Source organism: Balaenoptera physalus (assembly GCF_965194825.1).
Source record: "Balaenoptera physalus genome assembly, chromosome: X".
Lineage (NCBI taxonomy): Eukaryota > Metazoa > Chordata > Mammalia > Artiodactyla > Balaenopteridae > Balaenoptera > Balaenoptera physalus.
Genome location: NC_138903.1, coordinates 113,599,203 through 113,622,068, shown reverse-complemented (window position 1 = coordinate 113,622,068; position 22,866 = coordinate 113,599,203). Strand labels below are relative to the sequence as shown.

The 22,866-nt window shown below is 53.2% G+C and overlaps 1 protein-coding gene and 1 long non-coding RNA gene across 8 annotated transcripts in view; one reads left to right on the top strand and one right to left on the bottom strand.

Moving 5' to 3' along the window:
• LOC309652029 overlaps positions 1-7,813 on the bottom strand; it is a 42,032-nt gene extending 34,219 nt beyond the window's left edge. Inside the window, exon 1 of the long non-coding RNA XR_014258513.1 lies at positions 7,675-7,813. This is a non-coding gene — a long non-coding RNA (uncharacterized lncRNA). The remainder of the gene's footprint in view (positions 1-7,674) is intronic.
• ELF4 (E74 like ETS transcription factor 4) overlaps positions 126-22,866 on the top strand; it is a 47,841-nt gene continuing 25,100 nt past the window's right edge. For 4 of the 7 annotated variants that reach the window (XM_082445335.1, XM_082445337.1, XM_082445331.1 and 1 more), the window contains exon 1: positions 7,634-7,773. The gene's annotated coding sequence lies outside the window, so the exon portion shown is untranslated. Of the gene's footprint in view, positions 217-7,633; positions 7,774-7,921; positions 8,062-22,866 lie in introns of those variants that run through there. The other 3 variants (XM_082445334.1, XM_082445332.1, XM_082445333.1) reach the window with 2 other exon arrangements.

Genomic DNA, 22,866 nt, shown 5'->3' with positions numbered 1-22,866 from the left:
CTCCAGGAGTCCGGACCCGCCCCTTCGCGCCCGACGGGGAGCGAGGAAGGGGGGTGGGCAGGAAAGAAGGGATTGAGGGGAAGTTTCAAGGGGTGTGCCGGGGAGGGGGCAGGATTCTCATGAGTCAGCGGATCGGGCTCAGTGTGACTTCACTGCTTCCCGAGAAGAGGCGCCCGGGGCAAGAGGCCGCTCGGAGTGCAGCCGCTGGAGTGGAAGGTCGGAGCGCTGGGCGGGGCTGCGGGACGGGGTTCGGGGCTGGCCAGGTCGCTCGGGGCCGGGGCGGCGCTAGGAGGCCGCTGGCGAGCGGGGACCGCTCGGGGCAGCGGCGCCGACCTCTCCCCCTCTCCTCCTCCGCCGCAGCCAGTTCCCGCCTCGGCCCGAGACGTGGCGCGCGTTCCGCCTGTAGGTGGCGCTGCTGAGGCGCCGTGGGCGCGCTGCTGGGGGTCTGGGTGGGGAGCTCTGCCCCCGCGGGGAATCCCGGGGGTGCAGGGTGGGCGGCCCATGCAAAGGGATGGCGAGGGGAAGGCGCAAGGGGCCGCCATAACCCCCACTGTCCTTCGGGCCCGGCGCTCCCACCCGAGTGGCGGCAGAGTTCGGAGAGCCGACCTGCTACGTTAGCGTCCAGGCGTGGGGCCGCCTGGTGCGCGCTTCTTCAGGGTCCCTCGGGGCACCTACCGGGTCCCGCAGAGCTCGGGGAAGCTCACCTCCAGCTAAGGGACCGCGGTTTAGGGACAGCGTTTCCTCTCCAGGGATGGCGCTCTTGACCCGCGGGCAGTAGAATGGAAATTTTGAATCGCTTCTCCAGCGTTAGGGGTGGGTTTCCCTGAGCAGCCACTCTCCAGCCTGGCTCCCTTGAGACCAAGGGTGCATCTTTTGCAAAGGGACAGGTTGTGGCCGGCGTTGGGGTGCAGTCTGGGACCAGGGCTCGTGCTAGATGAGAGGTAGGGGCTCAGCTTTGGGCTAGATGTAGGGCGATGGTTAGGGATTCCATGCTTGTCAACCCGGTCTTCAGCAACTATGTAAAAAAAAAAAAGCGAAGAGGCCCATCTGGGGCTCAAACTTGCAACCTTGGCCTCGGTTGATAGAGCTTTGTGCCCTACCTCCGTGCAGGCCCTGAGCTCTAGTAGTCATGATGCAGCTGACCTTCCCATGTTGGTTCATGGTTATGTGGTGGCTGGTTAGTTAACATATTGAGAGTATCAGGGCACAAAAATAACCTGTGGCCAGACACCTTTAAGCTGAAAGAAAAAAGTTGTTAGGGGCTCCAGCCTCACCCTTTCCAGAAGCTCCAGTGGCTGGCTCTTTCCATGACAGAACTTTACATATAAATATATGGATAGAGTGTGTCTCCCTTATCGGTGCCAAGATATAAAAGCTATGCCCTGTACTAGGGTTCTGGGTGCCTCTTCTCCTCCGTCAATCAGTCCAGCTCCTCTGCTTTCAGGATGTCCAAAGCCATCTGAGAAAGTTATCTAAGGATTTTCCATAAAGGAGAGGAAAGGGGGAAAAAAAACCCAAAGGATCCTAAACGTTCCCAGGTTTCACTGTGTGCCAGGAGAAATACCGTCTGTCTCCCGCCCAGACCTCAGAGCCCGGGCCTCCTTCCTACAGGGCGGTGCCCAGCTATTCCTGGAAACCCCCTCCTTTCTACCAACCCCTTCCCCAAAGTGTCTCCTCCCAGAGCACGACCTAGGAAAAGGATTGTATTGTCAGAGTTTGATGTCCCCCATCCCCACTTTCTGTCCCCAACCTGACCTGCCGCAGTCCTCAGCCTGCCCCCTCCCTTGATGCCCACGTGCTGGCTTCTCCTCCCGGAGCAGGGCCTGAGCTGTGGCCTCTCCCTCCAGCCTGGCCCTGCGCCCCACTAGGTGACTGGGAGAGGATCTGATATACTAATTTGTGTTAATGTGATAATGGGCACTAATGGGGTCACGTGCTAACCACTGCCTCACGGCCTCAACCCCAAGTCGAGGTTGCAGGCTGACTAATCTCCACAGCCGGCTGGGGGGGGCGGGGAGTGGGAGGAACCCAAGCCTCGGGACAATCCCAGGGTGCTGGTGCCTTCGAGCTGCTGCCTCGGTTTCAGTTTCATCCTTGGCTGACACTTTCCTCTGACGAGTGGAATTGCTTTGGTTTTCCTCCAACCCCTCTCCCCTCCGCGGCTGCCCCCCCCCCTTTAGACTTCTAGCTTCCCTCAGCCAGCCCTTCACTTCGTGAGGGGAGAGATGGGAAGATAATTTGGCAGCGATGAGGAAAAAATGTACACGTAGACACCCTCAGACGCACAGGCTCACATACCACACTGCCTTGCAGACACACACATGCACACGCCCTCCACAAACACACACGCATGCACGAGGGGACTTGACACTCACATCCAAGAGTAGAGCCCGTATGTGTGTGTGTGTGTGTGTGTGTGTGTGTGTGTGTATGCACACACTGGCCACGGTTACGCCCTCGCTCACATCTGAGGGACACACACGGAGTCACACATAGGCAGGCTAGGCCCTCCAGAGACCCATCCCACACACAGACCCACACACACACTCACACACTGTCACACACACACCAGCAGCGGCAGCCCAGTTGGATGGCTTCCTCAAAAGAGGGCTGGAAAGTTTGTTTGCTGCCAGTGAAGGGGCCTAGACATTCCGTGAAATGACTCATACTGCACCTTTATAGACATTAAATGTTGTATTTTTCTGGATTCGACAACAACAACAACAACATGCCCCGTCATGGGGGCACGGTAGGGGAAGTGAGGCGTGCCTGCACTCCTCTCGGGCCTCTGTCTAGCGCCCGCCTCAGGCTTGTCCTCGCCTCCCTGTGGGATGGGGCAATCCTGAAAGGGCAGAGTCCTTTACCTCCTGGTACAAAGCTCAGCCTGGAACCGCCCCTTGGCAGGAGGTGAAGTGGGTGAAGTCGGGAACCAAGTCCCCCTCACAGCCCCTCCCCATTATCCCACCACATCCCCAGTCCCGAGGACCTGCAGTCAGGCCCAGTGCCCCCACTTGGTGTTCCAAAATGAGCCCTTCGTCTTCTCTCCATCCATTCAAGCGCCCCTCCCCAGCTCTCCTGGGTTTGTCCTTACTGCCCTCTCCCGCACAACTCCAGGAGGCGCCACTCGCCGTATAGAACATGAGCGCCCCATGTAACGTGACTGCAGCCCCCTCCTCTCTCCTGAGCCTCTTCTCCATCTGAGGAGGTACCGCCCAGCCCAATGGCTACTTGTGTCCCTGTACCCCAGCACACTCAAGCGCCAGGGAAATCACTCGCTGCTCTCCTCTGGCAGGGCCTCCACGTGCTGGCATCCCTCTGCACCCCCGTCTCGAGCCCTGCCCCCTAGCAGAAGCTCCTTGGGCCAAGGCCTCCCTAGGTCCACTCGTGTCTCCTGCAGCCTTGAGGAGAGGCACCTCTGGAGTGTCATTTGGAATCCCCGCAGGGCTGAGGGGCACAGCGAGGCTGCCCACCACACAAGATGGGTGCTGAGCCAGCAGATGTCGGGGGTTGAGGGGTTAACTCTAGTTCCACTGGACAGTGGCCCAAAAACTCTGGATGCTGTGCTGCCTCTGATAGGTGCCCCAGAGCAGGCGCCTGCTCTCGGCTCTTCTCCAAGGGACTTTTCCAGGCCGAGCCTAGGCCCCAAGATCGGGGCTAGGGACCAGTGGGATTAGAGACTCCAGAGGGCTTGCCCTCATTTACTGAACTCTGCCTGAGCCAATTCTTCCTTATTTTTTGCAAATGAACCACAGGATCGGGTCCCTCCCCCTACACCCACCCTCCAAATCTCCCGACAGCCCAGAGGCACTGAATCTGTTTCCCAAATACAGTATTAGGCCGGCTCCCCTGGCAGTGCGTGCAGTGGGGACAGCGCCTCCCCGCAGCCGCTGAGCCCAGGGTGGACACGCAGAGCACTCACTCAGGGCCCGTGGCACCTCCTATATCTGGCTGTCATCTCCCTCCAGGCAGGCCCCTGAGCTGCTGTCTGGCCCCTCCAAAAAGTGAAACCCAGCGCTCCTCTGAAATTTTGTAGGGGCTCTGAGGATGCCAGGTCCTGTCCCAGTAAAGGCCTGGAGGGGAAATGGAAAGCTCTCCATTTTAATGAGAGAAGGGGTGGGTGAGGGGTGGGGACCAAGTGGCTTTCCAAGAGCCCCAGCCAAGGAAGGTGGCTGGCCAGATGAAAGTCATAATCTGGGAAGTTGCTCCCAACTACATTCTCCCACCGGCATGCCTGTGCTTTGGCCTGGGCACCCCACCTCCGTCACCCCCCAGTATGTGCCAGACAGTAGATCAGCTCGTCTCCCGGGAAGGAGCACTCTGGTACAACCTAGCCAAAGGAATTCTTCTCTCTTGCAGCTACTCAACAATCTTTTTAGGACAAAAACTCCTTATGATGCCCAGCCACAGCCTGGGACTTAGAGATTTCTGTCCATCATTTGCATCTATCTAGGGCCTCGTCGTGTCAACCCAACAGAGGCAAATCTGGAGTTACTGAACATATCAACAGAGGAATGATTGCGGGCTGTATAGAAAGGATTAGAGGGGACATCTCAGCTTTACAGGTGGGAGGATTCCTTTTAAACCATAACTTCTCTCCTGACTTTTGAATATGCTTCTCATTCTGAAAGTCTGATTGATAGGCGACCTTTCTAGCATGTGCCTGTGGTGGAAAGTAAGGGCCATGGCCACAGAGGCTGTGGCACTGTGGTATTTTGTTCTGGCCACAGGTTTGAATAGAATTTGTTGAGGCTAAGGGGTTAAGGGAGGGAGGAAGCAACCAGCCACCTTGTTTCCAGAGAACCTGGGGTGATTTGCAGGAGAACATAGGCTAGCAGGCACCGCTGAAAAGAGGGGCTGAGAAAGTGGCCAAGGTGGAAAGGCAAGTTGAGTGCAGAAGCGGGGAGGTGGCCCTACACAGGCTCTGGGCAGCCAGGAGGCCCCTCCTCTTCCAGGAGGACCCCAGTTCTGAGGGTCGAGAGGACAGAGTTGGGGTCGGAGAGTGGGGGGGAAACAGGGCTGGAAGGAGAGAGGCTGAGAGCTGGATGGCGCAGCCTGGGCATTCACGGGCAACTCGAGAAGGGGAATTCCTGCCAAGTCAGGGAATGAGCCATTGGCAGAGACATCATGCCTGTCGTCAGGAGTGGTGATCTCAGCCGGCTGGCCCCACCTGGCTGGGGCTCACCCAACGGGTAAGTGGAAGAGCGGGGAGCCAGGTGGGGAAGGGCTGGGCAGCAGCAAGGTCATCGGGAAGGGCAGCCTGGCTGACCTGGAGCCGTGGAGTCAGGAAGGTCATTCAGGTGGCCTATGGCTCCCTAAGGCGAGGGCAGCACCAGGTTTTCATCAAGGGGGTGGGGTTTGCTTTGGCTGCAACTCCCAGATCATGGGGCTGCGGTTAGTTCCGAGTGGCTGCGGAAGGTGGGAACTTATGGGATTCCCACAAGCCATAGGCTCCAGGTCACTGGCAGGCATCAGGGCCTGTCACCATAAGCTGGTGGGCCCGATGCTGTCCTCTCTCCCTGCCCATCCCAAGAGGAAGGCCTCTCCTCTGGCACTTCCATGCCTTGAGGCTTCAACCTTGGTTTAAACCACAAACATTCATAGGAGGCATCCACCATTCGTCCTCAGCAGCTTCCGGCCCTGGCAGACTTTCTCCCGATACTGGGTTGAGGAAAAACGAGATGAGACAGAGCTGGTGCTGAAGGCAGCTAACGTTTACTGAGGGCTTACTAAGCACCAGGCACTGCCACAGACACAGGCTATCTCATTCAAGCCTCACCACAGCCTTGGGAGGTAGATTCTTATTATCCTCAATTTAAAAATAAGGACAGTAAGGCTCCGAGAGTTTAAGCGACTTGCCCAAAGACACACAGCCGCTAAATGGTGCAGCTGGAATAGGAACCCAGGTCTGTCTGATGTTAGAGACCACTGAACTCTCAGCAAAATGGGAAAGTGTGTGTGTGTGTGTGTGTGTGTGTGTGTGTGTGTGTGTGTGTGTGTGTGACGGTCAAGTAAAGGGGGCTTAAGGATGACTGGGACCTACCACAATTTTGAGAGGGGAGCCTCCCTGGCAAGAGAACAACAGAAAATTGTTGTGTCTCCTGATCCAGAATCCCCTGGGGAAAGTGTGCCCATTTACAAGAGAAAAAAACTGGAAATTTGCTCTCGGCACTTATTTCAGGGACTTAACTTTAGGTGGCCAAGAGGTCTCAAGGTGCCCCGGTGCCCCAGTCCAGCCCCTAGGTCTTCCCCCGGAAACCTGTAATCTGCAGCTGCCTTCGCCACCATCATCCACCACCACTCCTGCTCCCCAGTCCTGTGCCAGGGACTCTCCTTTCCCAAGGCTGGGGAAGCAGACAGATGCTGGTGGCTGAGCAGGTCCCTGAACCTCAGGCCCTTGGTCCACCCCCACCCCCCAGAGAGCCCTCCTCCCCCGGGGCCCTTTCCACTTTGCTGCTTTCTGCCCGGGAGGTAGATGCCGGGCTGAGGCCTGGCTGGGCCCCTCCTCCAGACCATACAGAGCCATAGGAAGTGAGAATTCCCAGCCAACTCCCTCCTAGAACCTCCTAGCTGTGGGACGGAGGAGGGTGCGGGCTGGTATGGATGCTGGGGCAGGTCAGAGTAGAGGGTAAAGGGGAGGCAGAATGGGAGACTGGGGTTCAAGTAGATGCCTCAAGCAGAGCAGCCTGGCTCTGGACAGAAAGGGGCATGAGCTTTTTCCCAGCACCCCAACTCTGGCTACCTTTGCACCTGCTGCACCAGCCCCTCTCCCCCCAATCCTTCCCCGGATTTATATCCTCCCGGCCTCCCCCACCCGGAGCCCTAAGCTCGACTTCCCTAAGAAATCCCCAAAACTCTCCAGTCGCGCCAAGTGCACGAGCATTTGGCCAGGGATTCCGCGGCATCTGGCATATCGTTCCCGAACTGTATCCTCTGGGCATCTCCTGGCCTCACCCACCCGCTCGGCCCGCCCTCACGCCAGGTCCTCCACACAGCAGGCGCTCAGTAATAATCTGGAGCGCAGGGCTGGGGCCAAAGGCGTCAAGCGAGTGGAGCGCGCAGGCCAAGGGGGCCGGACATAGCCATCCAGAGTCCCCCGGGAATGGAGCGGCTTTCTCTGCGAGGCATTGTGTAGGGGCTTCCCGGCCGGAGCTGCGGGCCCCGGAACGCGCCAGGTGGGGGCTGGGGCGCTGGGAGCGCGAAGTGGGCTCCGCGGGAGTCCTGCTCTCGCGGTTCCCCGGGGGCGAGCGAGCCGGGAGGGGAAGGAGAGGCCGCGCGGGCCCCTGGCACGGCTCCCCCTGCCGTGCTGGCGACCGCGGCGGGCCGGGGGTGGAGGGGCGCTGTTTCCACCAAGACGCCTCGTCCCTCCCTCGCGCCCTCCCCCACCCCGCCCGCCCGTGGTCCCTCCCGTCGGTCCCTCCCTCCGGCTCTTCCCTCCCTCCCGCCCTGCCTCCTTCGCGCCCGCCCCAGCCGCCGCCTGCGGGGACGTGTGTGTCTCTAGTGCAATTTCCCCTTTCGCTCGGTTGTCTGAGTGCAGGTCTCCGCTGGCTCGCGCCCCCTCCCCGGGCGCCCCCGCCGCCCCCTCCCTCGGCCTGACCCTCCCCGGCGTCCACCCGGCTCCCCCCGCACTCCACCCCACCCCCCGGAGTCGCTTTATCAGGGGCGCCGCCGTCTCACCCGGTATTTGCATCTCGCCCTCCAACTTGCCATTGGCGGCGCGACGTGTGGGAGAGCCCTGCGCCTCGCCCGCCCGGACCAGCCTGCCCCGGCGCCGAGGTGAGTCACGGGCGCGGGGCCGCGGGGGCAGGCGGGCAGGGAGGAGAGGAGGGAGGGAAGGAGGGAGGGGGACGGTGGCCCCGGCGGGCGCGGGGACCGACCGGGCGCCGCGCTCAACTTCCACTTCTCCTTTCGCCGGCGCCGAGGTATCGGCGCCACTCGCCCGGCCCGGCTTCCGAGGGGAGAAAGCGGGCTGGCCGGGCTGGGGACCCGCGTCTCGGCCCTCGGAGCGGGGAGGGGACCGCGGCGATCGACCCCGGCCCCGCTACCGAGCCCCTTCGGCGGCAGGTACGTCGATGGCGCCGGTTTTCGGAGCCTGCGGGGACCTCGGAAAGTTTGCCGGAGGGCGGGATAGGGGACGCCTGGGCCCCGGAGCGTAGGGGCTGGGGGCCCAGGGCAGGGTGGGAGAGCGGCGGCGTGTTGCGTCCCGCCCTTGCCTCGCCCCACCGCGTGTGCGTTGTGGAACCCGGACTACGGATCCTGGGTTAAAAGCTGAGTCGATTTCCCGAGTCGGGGTGGAGGCCGGTTTGCCCTCTCCCCAGGCAGCCCGGGGTCCGTGACTGGGCCTATCGTGACAGCCCGCCCCAAAAGCTCGGTGCCCGAGGGCAGGAGGTTGGGCCTCACTGGCGGGGCTGCTAGATTGATCTGGCGGCCTCTAGGGCTTCTGGGACCAGGCGCCTTAGGGTAACACACACTCACACACACACTCTCTCTTTCTCTCCCTCTCTCCACACACACGCACACGCACACGCGCGCGCACACACACACACCTATGAACCTATGACTTGGATAATTGGGTCGCCAAAATAGAGACCTCTGTCGTGAGGGGCCGGAGTTTCCGTGTGAGCCGGCCGCCAGCCTTCCCGCTCCCGCGTTCCCGCTCTCCCGGGCTCTCCCGCCTCTCTGTTCCCTCCTCTGCTGCCGGCACGGGGACTCAGCGGCCGCGCAGCGCGGGGTCCCCTGCCGACAGCGCCTTGCTTTTGGAGACTGCTGAGGCGGCGGCTTTATGGATTCCCGGTCCCTCCGTCGCACCCGAGGTCTGCCGCCCTTCCCTCACTACACGGCCTTCCTGACCAGAGTCACCTCCTGACCCCATTGGCTCCGCGCCTCGGCCAGGTTCTCCCCGGCTGCCCACCCCCTACACGCCAGCAATGGGATTTGATGGCCGTTGGATTCCTGCCCCTCATCCTTCTGCCCGAGATAGAGGCCTGTCTGGTCCTGCAGCTTCTTCTGGTTAATGTTTGGCGGTTCATTGTGGCTAATCATTTTAATTAGCTCTTAAAGTGGGGAGGATCAGTTAACCTTGAACTTCTCGATTTTGGCCTGGTGGGGCCTCATATGGGAGGAGTGCTGGGGAGGTAGGAGCGGAAGTGAGGTCACCACCCCAGGGCCAGAGCCACCACTGCTTGGCCCCAACAGCTGGTGGGCACACCCATCAGGGACTCACCCACTGCGAGCTGACCCCTGGCCTGAGTGCCAGGTTGGAGGGGGGAGGTGAAGGGATCAGATCTAACTCTCTCCTCTGGGGAGACAGGACACTTTGGCACTGAAAATGCTCAGGGTCACGTTTGCACGGCAAGAATGCAAATTCCTCCTCGCAGTTAGTTATGTAGGGTTTTACCGGTTATAAGGCACTTTCTCAACCATTAATTCAGTAGACCCACAGCAGTAACAGATAACGGGGAGCTATCTTGAGTTAAGTGCAGGAATTAACTATCCTGGAGGACTTCCTATCCTGGCCAGTGTGGGGAAGAGGCTGCCTTGCAAGTGGTTGTCTCTGGGTTCAAAGCCCGGGTGGTGTGAGTTGCAGGGGTGGGGGTCGTGGAGCAGGCTCCACGTTGCCACCCTCACCCAGCCTCTAGCTGTGAGCCGAAGGAGTGGCTTGTTTGCAACTATGTCTGGCATTCCTCCCACTGCTGCACTGTTTGCTCGGTGGTTGCTCAGGAACTGGCGCCCACCCCTGGACAAACTGGAGGCCTGAAAGCAGCCCTCCCCCTGCCTTGAGCTAAGTGATGGGACAGCAGCTTCTGTCTCCTCTGTCCTATATGGGAATCTAAAAATGAGGGTGCTGTGGTCTGTCATTCAGGGCCCTGATTAATAGGATGTCCAAAATATCCCTAGCCTGCAAAATTCAGGGCCTCCCTGAGAGGCCCAGCCAGACGCAGGCTGAGGGGATTGCTTTCCCAGGGAAAGCCCTGCGCCAAAGTTTGGCCTTGGTCCTTGCGAGCCTCACCCCTCACCCCTCAGCTTTTTCATTTTCCCTCCCATCCCTAGAGCCAGACTGTCTGGGTCTATATCCCAGCTCCGTTATTTACTAACTGTGTGATTCCAGTCAATTGTATGCCTCAGTTTCCTCATTTGTCAAATCAGACCCACCTCATAAAGTTTTGCCAAGGATCAAATACATCAATACACATAAGCTGCTTCTTAGAACAGTGCACGGCACATGGTAAGCACAAGCGAGCCTTATGGTATTGTCTTACACGGTGCCTAAAACTCAGATTGAACTCAGCGAACATTTGCTGAGAACCAGTCCCGGTACTAGGCATCAGCGAAGGGGCAGTGAGGGAAATACAGAGGTGAAGAAGACACCGCCTGTCTTCCGGGGCTGTGTGTACCTTCTGGCATGGGCCAGAGTCAGGGTGGGGAATGTGGGAGGGGGCCAGAGAGGGTGGCTAAGTCATCTATATAAATAACCATAATTCGAAGCCAGGCTCGAATGCCTAATTCAAAGCCAGTGTGGGGAGCCAGGTACCCCAGACTTGGAGGCTTCTCCTTGTCTGGGGACACTGGCTGGGCTCTGGTCAGGACGCCACCCCTGGACAGAGGCCTGCCCTGGGATTTGGGTGAATGAGAGGGAGGGGGAGACCCAATTCCTGTGTGGGCTGCAGGTGGCAAGCATTCAGTGGTGTGATTTGTTGGTTTGCAGGACAGGACGGCGTTACTTAGGGCCACCCCCAGACGCCCCTCTAGCCCCTCTGCCTGCCACGCCCCCAGCACCTCCCGGAGGTCCCCCACCAACCTTGGAAGGGCCTTGGGCAGCCTTCTCCCCTCAGGCTTGGGCCTGACCCCAACGCAGGCTTGGTTCTCTCTCCAGGATTTCTAAGCTGCAAAGAGGTTTCTGGCTTCACCGCCAATTTATTCCCTTTGTGGTTCTCAGACTGAAAACTAGTTCTGCAGGGGAGAGAGGAAACTCATCCGAGGTACCCAGAATCCCATGGGCGCTTTCCTAGGGGTCAGGGGCTTTTCTCATCAACACCAACCTGCCTGCAAATCTCTGGCCGCTGAGTCTTGCGTGGCCTGTAATAGCGGCCGCACCGCTAATGCCCTATAGCTCGGACCCCAGCGCTGGTTGCCAAGGAACTGCTGGTCGGGGTGCTTATGACGGTTCTGACCTCATAGGGGCCGCTGAGTTTCAATTCAACGGACATTTATTAACACCTACTGTGTGCCCAACCTGTGCTAGGTGCTGTAGGGGAGACGAGCGAAGGGGGCGGGGTGGGAGAGATGACTAAGACACTGAGACAATCAGAGGCGAGGACAAGCAGCCAGGCCAGCGGCTGGTCAGGTGCTAATTGTGCTCCTTGGAGCAGGGGCCAGAGGCGGCCGGGGCTCTGAGGTCAGCAGCAGTTGGGGGAGGGAGGGAAGGCTTTGTGAGGGCCTCGGCTCTGAGCTAGACCTTGAAGGGGGCAGGGTGGCGCGGGGGAGTTTGGGCTAGGCAGAAAAGGGCGAGAAGACGCCTTTCTCTCTCTTCCCTGGCCACAGGCTGACCTTCAAAGCCTCGATAATTGTTTGGCGAATGCATGTCACATAAAAGACCAGGTCAGCCAGTGTGGGTGGCTCGGTGCAAGCCCCAGTCTCCATCCCGGGAGATGCAAAGTGGATGGCCCAGGTGGGGAGCCCAGCGCCCCCAGGACGGATTGATAAGACACAAAGGTTGGCCAGGCTTTCCCGCCCCACAAGCTGAGGGGATTTCATGTTGATCTCCTGCCTCCTCCGTCCCCTCCACCGCCCATGCACAGGCCCTGGAGGGGAGAGAGGGGAAAAAGAGAGGCAGATGGCACCAAAGGGACAGGAAAACTGCCCCGCCACAGGTGTTCACTGCAGGCACGGGCTGGTTGAGTCCCATCTTTCCCCAGGGTCCTCGGATTGCTCTGGAAGCCCAGAGGTTCAGGTAGAGGATAGAGAGTTTCATTTTCTCAGCCAGCCGAGAACTAAAATGTCCCACATGTTTCTGTCCAGACCCCCTGGGGAAGGGCGAGGACTAGCCATGTATTTGTTCTGCGACTTTTGCATCTCCCATGCCTGGATGTGGAGGGGGACTTGGTCCTTGTTGGATTTAATTGGATAAAAACACCTGGACACACACATACCGCCCCCGCCATGCATCAGTTTTCCTCTCTCACTGCCCTCTTGCCCTGCACCCTCCCCAGCACATTGCAAAACTACAGAGGCACACCAGAGTGCCCTGACTTCTCGGCCTGGGAAATTGTGTCCTAACGTGAGTTTCTTGGCAAAGAGACCCCACCCAGCCTTCTCCCAGGGTGATGACGAGGGTCAGGCAGAGCAGGGAGGGGTGTTTCATGCAGGAGGATCTGCGAGGGAAAGTGCCAGAACATTTCTCAGCCAGACCAACAAGAAGCAAGAGGTTAAACAACTTGCCCAGATTGAGGAAGCTTTGACCTAGGTTCCCATCTTCTCGAGGGACCATTTTCTTGTCCCAGTGCTGGCACTTCCCACTTCTCACTCCACCTGCCCTTCCCGAAGCTCCCTTCCTCTTCCAGTCTAACCCAATATTCTTCTCGAGACCGATATTGTCCGGAGGAGGAAGAGCACAGGCTCTCTGTGTTCATATCCCAGACCTATCACTTACTGGCTGTGTGACTATGGACTAGTCACATAACCACTCTGAGTCTCAGAGCCCACTTCCCAGGGTTTGAGTGAGGATTAAATGAGATAATGCCTGTAAAGCACTCAGCATGGTGCCTGGCACATGGTAACCACCCAGTAAGTGTTAGCTGCTATTATTCTGTGGCTCTTATTATTATTGTTGTTGTTGTTCTTATCATTTCCTCCTCCCACACCCTTGACTTTGCCAGGCTCCAGGGATCAACTGCTTCTCTGGCAGTGCTGGCAGGGCACGCGATGCCCATTCATAAAACCAACAGGGAGATTTTCCACATCTTTCTGCTAACGTTTTGTTAACTCTGCTGTCACACAGGATAAGGAAGGGATGTGGAAGAAGATTGTGTGTGTGTGTGTGTGTGTGTGTGTGTGTTAAAATCTTTCTGAGTGGCAGGCAGTGCTGTAGTGAAGAGTAAAAATCAAGTCTTTAACATTTTTATTAACATTGCCATCTTTATCTCTTCACCACTTCATCTCAAGGTTCGTTCTCTGCAGGAATACGAGTGAGTTCGTTCCTTTGAGAGAAGGCCTCATGTTCCATCCCTGGCAAGTATTTAGCAATCATCAGTTTGTTGTTATTACCCTACTGAGTGTAGAATTCTGGGAGCGACTGGCCAACCACTGCTCACTTTCTGCCTCCTTTCGCTCATGCCCAGAGGCCTTGGGTTGGGGCTGGGACACTGCCTTTGCCCAGAAGAGTTCCTGGGGGGCTGGGGGCCACTCCCATTCCAAAGGCCTCCCAGAAAGTAACTTGGAGGTTCCATCTGCTAGCAAATGGATTTTGTTTGCTTGAGAAGCCTGTGACCACCCACAAGGGCAGGAGGCCCTGGACCACCCTTGGACCACCCCTGAGCCACTTCACTCAGTCCCTTGGTCCCCACCCGTAGGCCTTGGGGGATGGGATGGGATGGGGGATGGGAGAGTGAGCAATTAGTCTTAACCTCCCCAAATTCCTGATGACCTGATAACAAGGAGGTACTTAAGACATAGATTTAGGAGATAATCTGTCTTTTTCCCATAATTCCCCCAGAGGATAAGAGAGGCTAGTTCAGCTCTGCTGCTTCTGTGGGAATCCATGCACAGAAAACACCTGTCTCATTAGGTGACCACTTTCTTGGCGCCACCCTGATCCTAAAAAAAAAAACACAGCAGGCCCAGGCCGCTGCTCTGAAGAATCTAAACCCAATTCTGGAGCTCTAGTAATACACATGCACTTAGCCTCACAGCAGGCGGGAGCTGAAGTGCCAACCAGCCTGTGGCACTTAAGGTTTGTAGATTAGGTGATGGTGGGTTCGAGGAGGGCTTACCTAGAGGAAGATCATTCTGCTCCCTCCTTAACTTAATTGGGGAAGGTCTCCTGGAAGTGAGAGGGCAGATGGCCTTTCAAAAGAGGAAAGAGAGCGCATTGGCTGTGCTCTAGGGGCCTTCCAGGCTCGGTGGGACGGTGGGACAATAACATCGGCAGGAGAGTGAGCAAAAGATAAAACAACAAAACACATTCGAATCAGCACACTCAGTAAGTTCCAGGGTTCAGAATTTGTCTCCACTGGTGGCATCAAGGAATGTGTTTTCTAGGAGAGCGTGCGTGTTCTTGCCTCTTTTGTCTTCACTGCTCTCATATAGTGATACTACTGCATAGTTAAATTATGCAGTAATATTACTTGCTAAAATTACATAGTAAATGCTGCTGTTGTTATTTTACCCAATCTGGGGACCTTTTTCTTTCTTTTTATTTAACAGTTTTATTGAGGCAATATTGACATACAATAAACTGCACATATTTAAAGTGTACAATTTGATAATATTTGACATACGTATATACTCGCGAAACTAGTCACCCCCGAAAGTTTCCTTGTGCCCCTTGGCAATCCCTCCTTCTCATCCCGAGCAACCACTTATCTGCTTTCTGTGACTATCAGTTAGTATTCATTTTTTAATTGAAATATACAGATCTCCTTTGACTTATGATGAGGTTACATCCTGATAAACCCATCGGAAGTTGAAACCATCTTAAGTTGAAAATACATCAATTACACCTAACCTACTGAGCACCATAGCTTAGCCTAGCCTACCTTAAACATGCTCAGAACACTTACATTAGCATACAGTTGGGCAAAATCATCTAACAAACACAAAGCCTATTTTATGATACAGTGTTGAATATCTCATGTAATTTATTGAATAATGTACTGAAAGTGAAAAACAGAATGGTTGTCTGCGTACAGAATGGTTGTAAGTCTACCGGTTGTTTACCCTCGTGATCGCGTGGCTGACTGGGCGATGTGGTGGCTGCCGCTGCCCAGCATCACATATCGCTAGCCCGGGAAAAGATCAAAGTTCAAAATTTGAAGTACAATTTCTACTGAATGTGTATCGTTTTCGCACCGTCGTAAAGTTGAAAAATCATAAGTTGAACCATCATTAAGTTGGGGACCGTCTGTATTTGACATATAACATTGTGTAAAGTTAAGGTGTACACCATGGTAATTTGATATGTTTATATATTGTAATGTGGTTGCCATTGTAGTGATAATTAGCACCTCTATCATGTTGCATAATTATCCTTTCTATTTAGTGATTGGAATAATTAAGTTCTAGTCTCTTAGCAAGTTTGATGGTTGTTAATACAATATTGCTGTCTACATTCCCTACACTGTGCAGTAGAGTCCTAGGGCTTATTCACTACTCATTGTAATAGTTTGCATTTTCTAGAGTTTTATATACGTGGAATCATATAGGATGTACTCTCTCCTTGTATGGCTTCTTTCATTCAGCATATTTATTTTAAGATCCATCCATGTTGTTTTCTATATCAGTATTTCATTCCTTTTTATTGCTAAGTAGAATTCCGTTGAATGGATATACCATATATTGTTGATCTATTCATCACTTGGTGGACATTTGGTGGTTTTGATTTTTTCTACTTTTTGGCTGTTACCAAAAAGGCTGCAGTGAGCATCTTTGTACAAATCTTTCTGTAGCTATATGTGTCTTTTTCTATTGGTCAAATACCTAGGAGTGGAATGGCTGGATCATTCAGTAGTTGTAGGTTCAACTTTTTAAGAAACTATCAATCTGTTTTCCAAAGTCATTGTACCATTTTACATTCCCACCAGCTGTGTATTAGAGTTTCAGTTGCTCCACATCCTTGCCAACACTTGGTGTGGGTAGTCTTAAAATTTTAGCCATTCTAATAGGTGTGCAGTGGTATCTCACTGTAGTTTTAATTTGTATTGCTCTAATGACTGAGGAGTTGAACATCTTTTCATGTACTTATTTGTCACTCATACATCTACTTTGGTGAGGGTGTCTGTTCAAATCTTTGGCCCATTTTTAAATTGACTTGTTTGTTTTCTTGTAGTTGAGTTTTGAGAATTCTTTATATATTCTAGATATAAGACCTTTATCAGATACATGCTTTGCAAAGATTTTGTCTGAGTATGTGCCTTGTCTTTTCATTCTCTTCATAGTGTCTTTTTTTTGGGGGGAGGGGTTTAAATTTTTTATTGAAGACAAAATATAGCCACATAAAATCCTTGCCATTTAGTGATTACAATGAGCTAGAAGAATTATTTTTAAGTTATTATTTTATTAATGTAGACATGCCTTCAGAGTCATAGTGTCTTTTTTTGTCAGAATATTACTACTACATTTATTTATTTATTTATTTGTTTGTTTGTTTGTTTGTTTTTGGCTGCATTGGGTGTTCGTTGCTGCGGGCTTTCTCTAGTTGCAATGAGCGGGGGCTACTCTCCGTTGCGGTGCACGGGCTTCTCATTGTGGTAGCTTCTCTTGTTGCGGAGCATGGGCTCTAGGCGCACAAGCTTCAGTAGTTGTGGCACATGGGCTCAGTAGTTGTGGCACATGGGCTCTAGAGCACAGGCTCAGTAGTTGTGGCGCACGGGCTTAGTTGCTCCGCAGCATGTGGGATCTTCCCAGACCAGGGCTCAAACCCGTGTCCCCTGCATTGGCAGGTGGATTCTTAACCACTGCGCCACCAGGGAAGTCCCATAGTGTCTTTTGAAGAGCAGAAGTTTTCAATTTTGTTGAATTCTAACCAATCGGTTTTTACTTTTATGGATCATGCTTTTGGTGTTGTATCTTAGAATGCTTCACCTAGCCTCAGGTCACAGATATTTTGTCTTATGGTTTCTTTTAGAAGTTTTGTAGTTTCAGGTTTTACATTTTGGTCTTCGATCAATTTCGAGTTAATTTTTCTCTATGATGAGTGGTACAAATCCAAATTCATTTTTCTCTTTTTACATATGGATATCCAGTTATTCCAGCACCACTTGTTGAAAAAGTTATCGTTAGTCTGTTACAGTTGTCCTTATATATAGGTTTATTTCTGGACTCTATATTCTGCTCTGTTGATTGATCTATTTGTTTATCTTTATGCTAATGCCAATTGTTTTGATTACTGCAGCTTTATAATCATTCTTAAAATCAGGTAGTATTAGCCCTCCAACTTTGTTCTTTATCAAAGTTGTTCTTGCCTATTTTAAGTCGTTTGCAATTCCATGTAAATTTTAGAATCAGATTGTCAGTATCATTTTTTAATTGACATATAGTTGATTTACAATATCATAAGTTTCAGGTGTACAACACAGTGATTCACAATTTTTAAAGGTTATACTCTATTTAGAGTTATTATAAAATGTTGGCTATATTCCCTGTGCTGTACAATATATCCTTATGGCTTATTTATAATATCATCTTTTTTTAATACTTGAATTTATTCTATTTACGTTAACTGTTATAGCAGATATGTTTGGCTGTGCTTTTGTGATCTTATTTTATAATCATGGATGACCCTAATGTTACTGTCATTTTAGAAGATGCTTGATTTCTTCATTGATATTCTTTTTTTTAAAATTTTTATTTATTTTTGGCCATGTTGGGTCTTCGTTGCTGCTCAGGGGCTTTCTCTAGTTGTGGCGAGCGGGGGCTACTCTTCATTGCAGCATGCAGGCTTCTCATTGCAGTGGCTTCTCTTGTTGTGGAGCACAGGCTCTAGGCGCATGGGCTCAGTAGTTGTGGTGCATGGGCTCTAGAGCGCAGGCTCAGTAGTTGTGGCCCATGGGCTTAGCTGCTCCGCGGCATGTGGGATCTTCCCGGACCAAGGGTTGAACCCCTGTTCCCTGCATTGGCAGATGGATTCTTAACCACTGTGCCACCAGGGAAGTCCGATATTCTTTTTTTTTAACTCATTCTTTTTTTAAATTTATTTATTTATTTATTTATTTTTGGCCGTGTCAGGTCTTAGTTGCAGCATACGGGATCTTCGTTGTGGCATGCTGGCTTCTCTCTAGCTGTGGCTCACGGGCTCCAGAGCACGTGGGCTCTGTAGTTTGTGGCACACCGGCTCTCTAGTTGAGGCACGTGGGCTCAATAGTTTCGGCAAGTGGGCTTAGTTGCCCTGCGACATGTGGGATCTTAGTTCCCTGACCAGGAATCAAACCCATGTCCCCTGCATTGGAAGGCGGATTCTTAACCACTGGACCACCAGGGAAGTCCCTCATTGATATTCTTCAGTAAAGAGTTTCTTAACTTTACTATGCGTTTGCAAAAGAGAACTATTTATTATTTGCCCTTCGTTTATAACCTATTTTTGGTGCAGGGTTCCATGATTATCTGCTCCATACATCATTTTCTAGATGACAGTCATATCCCTTTTCAACCTTGTCTATCTAGCCAACAAAAGACCTCTTTAAAAAAAAAAAAAAAGTTATCCTCACACCGCATTCTCTTGAACCACTTTAGCTCTTAGAACTGATCCAGCATCATGAAGTCTTTCCCAAGGGTCCAGTGATCCGACCAGCACCCAATATTCATTCACCAGGTAGAAACACTGTGGTTTTGTACGAAGAGAGAATGCTCTGATGATGACCTGATTGATCATCAACCGCCTTCTTGATGCCGTTTGGAATAAATGACTCTAGCTGGTATGTGTTTCCCTTAGTAGAGGCCTGGAGCAAGAGAAGACGAGTAATGTTTGAGCCTGGAGACCTTTGCCCCCTAATTCTATCCCTATCCCCACCCGTAGACTGTAGCCCTCAGATCTATCAGGTTTCGGGGTCTCTTTTCTAGAGATCTCACTTGGGCTGAGAATTTACATGGACTTAGTTCATGAATGCCCAGACCTGTGTTAGAGTCAGGAGAAGATTAAATAGACCTTGATCCCATGGATTTTACCACCTGTTGGGGAAATAAGACATACACATGAAATAAAGAGCAATTCAAGATTGCGTGGGATTAAGAGATCTTGTGGTCAAATTTAAGGGCTATGGGAGTTTAGAAGGGGGCTCCATTGGTGTGGACTCTCGTTATCAGGGCACAACCAGCTCCGTGGATCTGGGGGACTTGGTTGGGACCTTGCTGGATGGGCACTATTTGATTAACCAAAACAGAGCAGCAAGGGCCTGGCAGGCCTGAGAAACTCCGTGAATGAGCCTGGAATGTTCCCTCAGGGGACCATGAGGAGACCACTGGGCTTGAAGCCCAGGCTTGAGTTGGGAAATCATGGGAAACAAGGCTGAGTAGGTAGGGTGGGGTCAGACTGTGAAAGACCTTTGGAAAGCAAGCAGATGAGTTTGGACTGTAAAGCTCTGCCGAGTACGGCTGGTGTGGCCACAGCCGTAGATGTACATGTGTGCCCTGGAGTAGGAGCAGGCGCCAGCTCAGAGGCTAGGGGAGGAGCTAGGCAGAGGCAGGGCCATGACTGGAACTCACTCTTCCTCATGCCCAGTCAAGTGGGCTTTCTGCTGCACTAGGCCTGGTTAGCTTTTCAAAGACTTTCACATCCCCTCTATACAGCTTCCCAACAGAGACCACAGGCATGGGGAGTAGATGGGGAAGGCCGGCTCGCTCCAGGGCTAATGGTGTCAGCAAGAAACACTCCCTGGCTCACTGGCACCCCTATTAACCCCAGAGCCACTCCTTAGGTTAAAGCAGGGTAGCTCCGGATGGCCTTTTAAAATGAAAATGTGCTGAGGAGAGAGGTGACACATTAACCCAGTATCACCCATTAACACATTAACACTAAATGGTTTATGATTTTTCTGAGTGGTGGGAAGTTATTCCTGGGGAGGTGGGGTGGCCTGTGGAGCCCTGACTGCTACTAGGGTCAGTAAGCTTGTGAGAAGCTCTGAGTAGCATGAAATCTCTGGTGGAGGGGGGCGGGGGAAGCCCGAGGCTGTGAGAGCCATGTGACATGGCATGCCTGTGGTTACATAGCCCATTAATGGCAAAATTGCCTGAGCAGAGTTTTTCCAAACTTTCCCACCCAAGCGCCCCAAACTATTGAATTGTATCTTAGAGACCTAGAAAGACACAGCTGCATAAAATTTCTTTGAAGTGTGGCATTTTATCTGTAGTGTGAATGCCGCAATGTACTGCCTGAGCATATTTTAATTGATTTCTCAGTGAACAAAATGGAAGCCCCTGGAAGAGGAGCAGTTTCGGACTGTGGCTTTGATCCCTGCTCTGGGGACTGGTCAGCTTTAGCAAGCAAGCCCTGTCCCTGTGGGACCCGCCTAGGAACAGGTCAGGACGTGAACTTTCAAGGTTTTAGCCCAAAGTGCTGGAAGGGAAATCCATCACCTCCTGCATGTTTATTTGCCCACTGTCCCCATTCCTGTCCCCTTCCTTAGTTCAAACTCATTTGATGGAAAAATCTAAGCTGTTGTGCTCTGAGGGGAAGTCATCGGACTTGCTCAGTGGTTGGCTCTGGCCTCATCCTAGCCTTTGGGTGGGTGACCAGATCCCAAGGTGAGATGGAGACAGCGTGGGACCCAGGAAGCTCTGAGGTCTGGGCTCTGAAGGCTGTGCCCACGGATTCCCCAGCCCTCCCTACTCCACCACACTCAGTCTGCAGCCCCTCATTCTGCCCCACCTATAGTGTGAAGTGTTTACAGTACTCTGCAGTTAAAAAAAAACACAACAACCAACTGTCTGTACACTCAGAGCCTTCCAGCCTACGGCTGCGCCCCCAGCCCCCCGCTCACCTCTTGGTGGCTGAGAACAGAAGAGCCGTCGAGGCTCTCCAGGCCAAAGTTAGCCTCCTCAGCAACCCGAGCGCCTCATTTCTGTCCCCAGAGCCTGCAGGTAGAGACAATGACAATGTAGAAAGAGGGCATACCCTCCCCCAGCTTGGACAAGGTGGACGACGCGCTATGAATATTCAGCTCTCACTCCGGCAGGCAGCAAGCCCTCATCCACACCCCCTGCCTGCCGGGGGTGTAGGGGTGCCTGCCTGGAGTGACGAAACCACAGCAGGTAGGGCCCTGGGCAGGCTGGCTGCGCCGGGCGGGGCAGGGCAGCCGACTGGGTGAGGCCCAGATTCCCCAGGCTGATAAGGCAGCCTGTAAACACCCAGCAAGGGGAGGGGGCAGAGGGCAGGCAACCAGATGGCAGGAGAAGGGGGAAACCGGAGCCCAGGCCTAGCTGCAGGAAGTGGGGCTTGATGTGGAAACATCCTGTCCAGTGGGGACTAGACTCGTGGCCATCAGCAATCATTCCCTCCACCACGGAGGCAAGCTCAGCACGCGGTGGGGCTGCCTAGGGGCCAGGCCAAGAACCTGGTTCCTGACATCTCCAAAGGACATGATCAACGGGTCTCTATTATGGGTTATTCCACCACCTAGCACTGCTGGTGGGCAGGGGCGGTGGTGGGGGGAGCGAAATCAGGACCAGCTACCCCCCCATAGAGAAACTCAGCAGTGGAATCCTCTGAGAGCATCTGACTCTCACGGGAAAGTCCTGTTCGTCACTCTGCGTGAGGAGCATCAGTTGGAACACCTAATCGTGTCCAGGCCCCCTGCAGCACTCCAAGAAGAAGCCCATATCCGACATGCCAGTCTCTTCCATCCTGCAGGGCTTTATAATTAGAACTGCAGATGGTCAGAGCTGGTGGAGCCTTTTGCAAAGGATCACCAGACTCATCCACTTCACTTAACAGATGGGGCCACTGGGTCTCAGAGGTGGGCAGGGACTTGGCCACGCTCATGGAGACCTAAGTTGAAGCCCCAGCTCTAGAGCATTTTCTACTCCTACCCTGTTGCTCTAGATCCAGCCGCCAACCCTCACGCATAGGGCTGCCTTGCACACTCGCTGAACCTCAGCAGTTATGCTTGTTCAGGGTTATGGGGAGGCTGATGGGAGGAGGGAGCTTCAGAATCAGAAATCCGAAGACCTGGAGTCTGGCCTGAGCTGTTCTATGAACTTTCGTGTGGCCTTGAGTGAGCCCTCTCTGGGCCACTTTTTTTTTTTTTTAATAGCAGCTTTATTAGATATAATTCAATACCATACAATTCACCCAATTAAAGTATACAATTCAATGCCTTTTTGTATACTCACAGAGTTGTATGTACTTCACCACAACCCATTTTAGAATATTTTTATCGCCCCATAAAGAAACTCTATACCCATTAGCAGTCACTCCCCGTTTTCCCCCAACCTCCGAGCCTCAATTTTGAAGAGACACTTGCTATGGGAGTGTTTTGAGGGGAAAAAACCCCAGCAATGTTGTTTAGGCAGATGGGCTAACCCAGCTTACCGGGAACTTAGATACAAATAGACCCTACCACAGAGAAGAATGGGGTGGGCCCAGCGATAGGCCCCTGGCCACAGACCTGGCACCTATGAGGTGTTCAGGGCTGACTTCCCATAAATATTTGAAAAAACATGTGAACCAACACCCTGAGATAAGAACCCAGACTTAAATTATGTGTAAGCCGAGAGCAAGTGTATATTTATGGGGCAGGGACCATGCCTAAGCCACTCCAGGTCTGGAGCCAGCAACACTCTGGAGACAGTAGTCTCCTGAGGTACAGGAATAGAGTCAGCCTCCTTCATCAACAGAGCCGGAAGCCTTGTGCTCTACAATACCTTTCCTCCACAGCTGGCCACGGGGGCTCAACTCGTCACCATTTTGGTGCATCTTTGCCCAGAAAGTTAGGTTTCACCTATCAGATGGAGCTTGGAGGCGTCTGGGACACAGGCTTGGGAAGCTTTCGTTGAAGGACATCATAGGGGCTCCGAGCCTTCAACGTTGGTTGTTGCGAGCAAGCTCTGAGCTAGGACTCTGAGCAGATGGTCGGCAGCATGGAGCAGTGGGAAAAAGCACAGACTTTGAGGTCACACAGGCCTGGGTTTGAGTTCTGCCTCCATTCTTGACAGGCAGTGTGA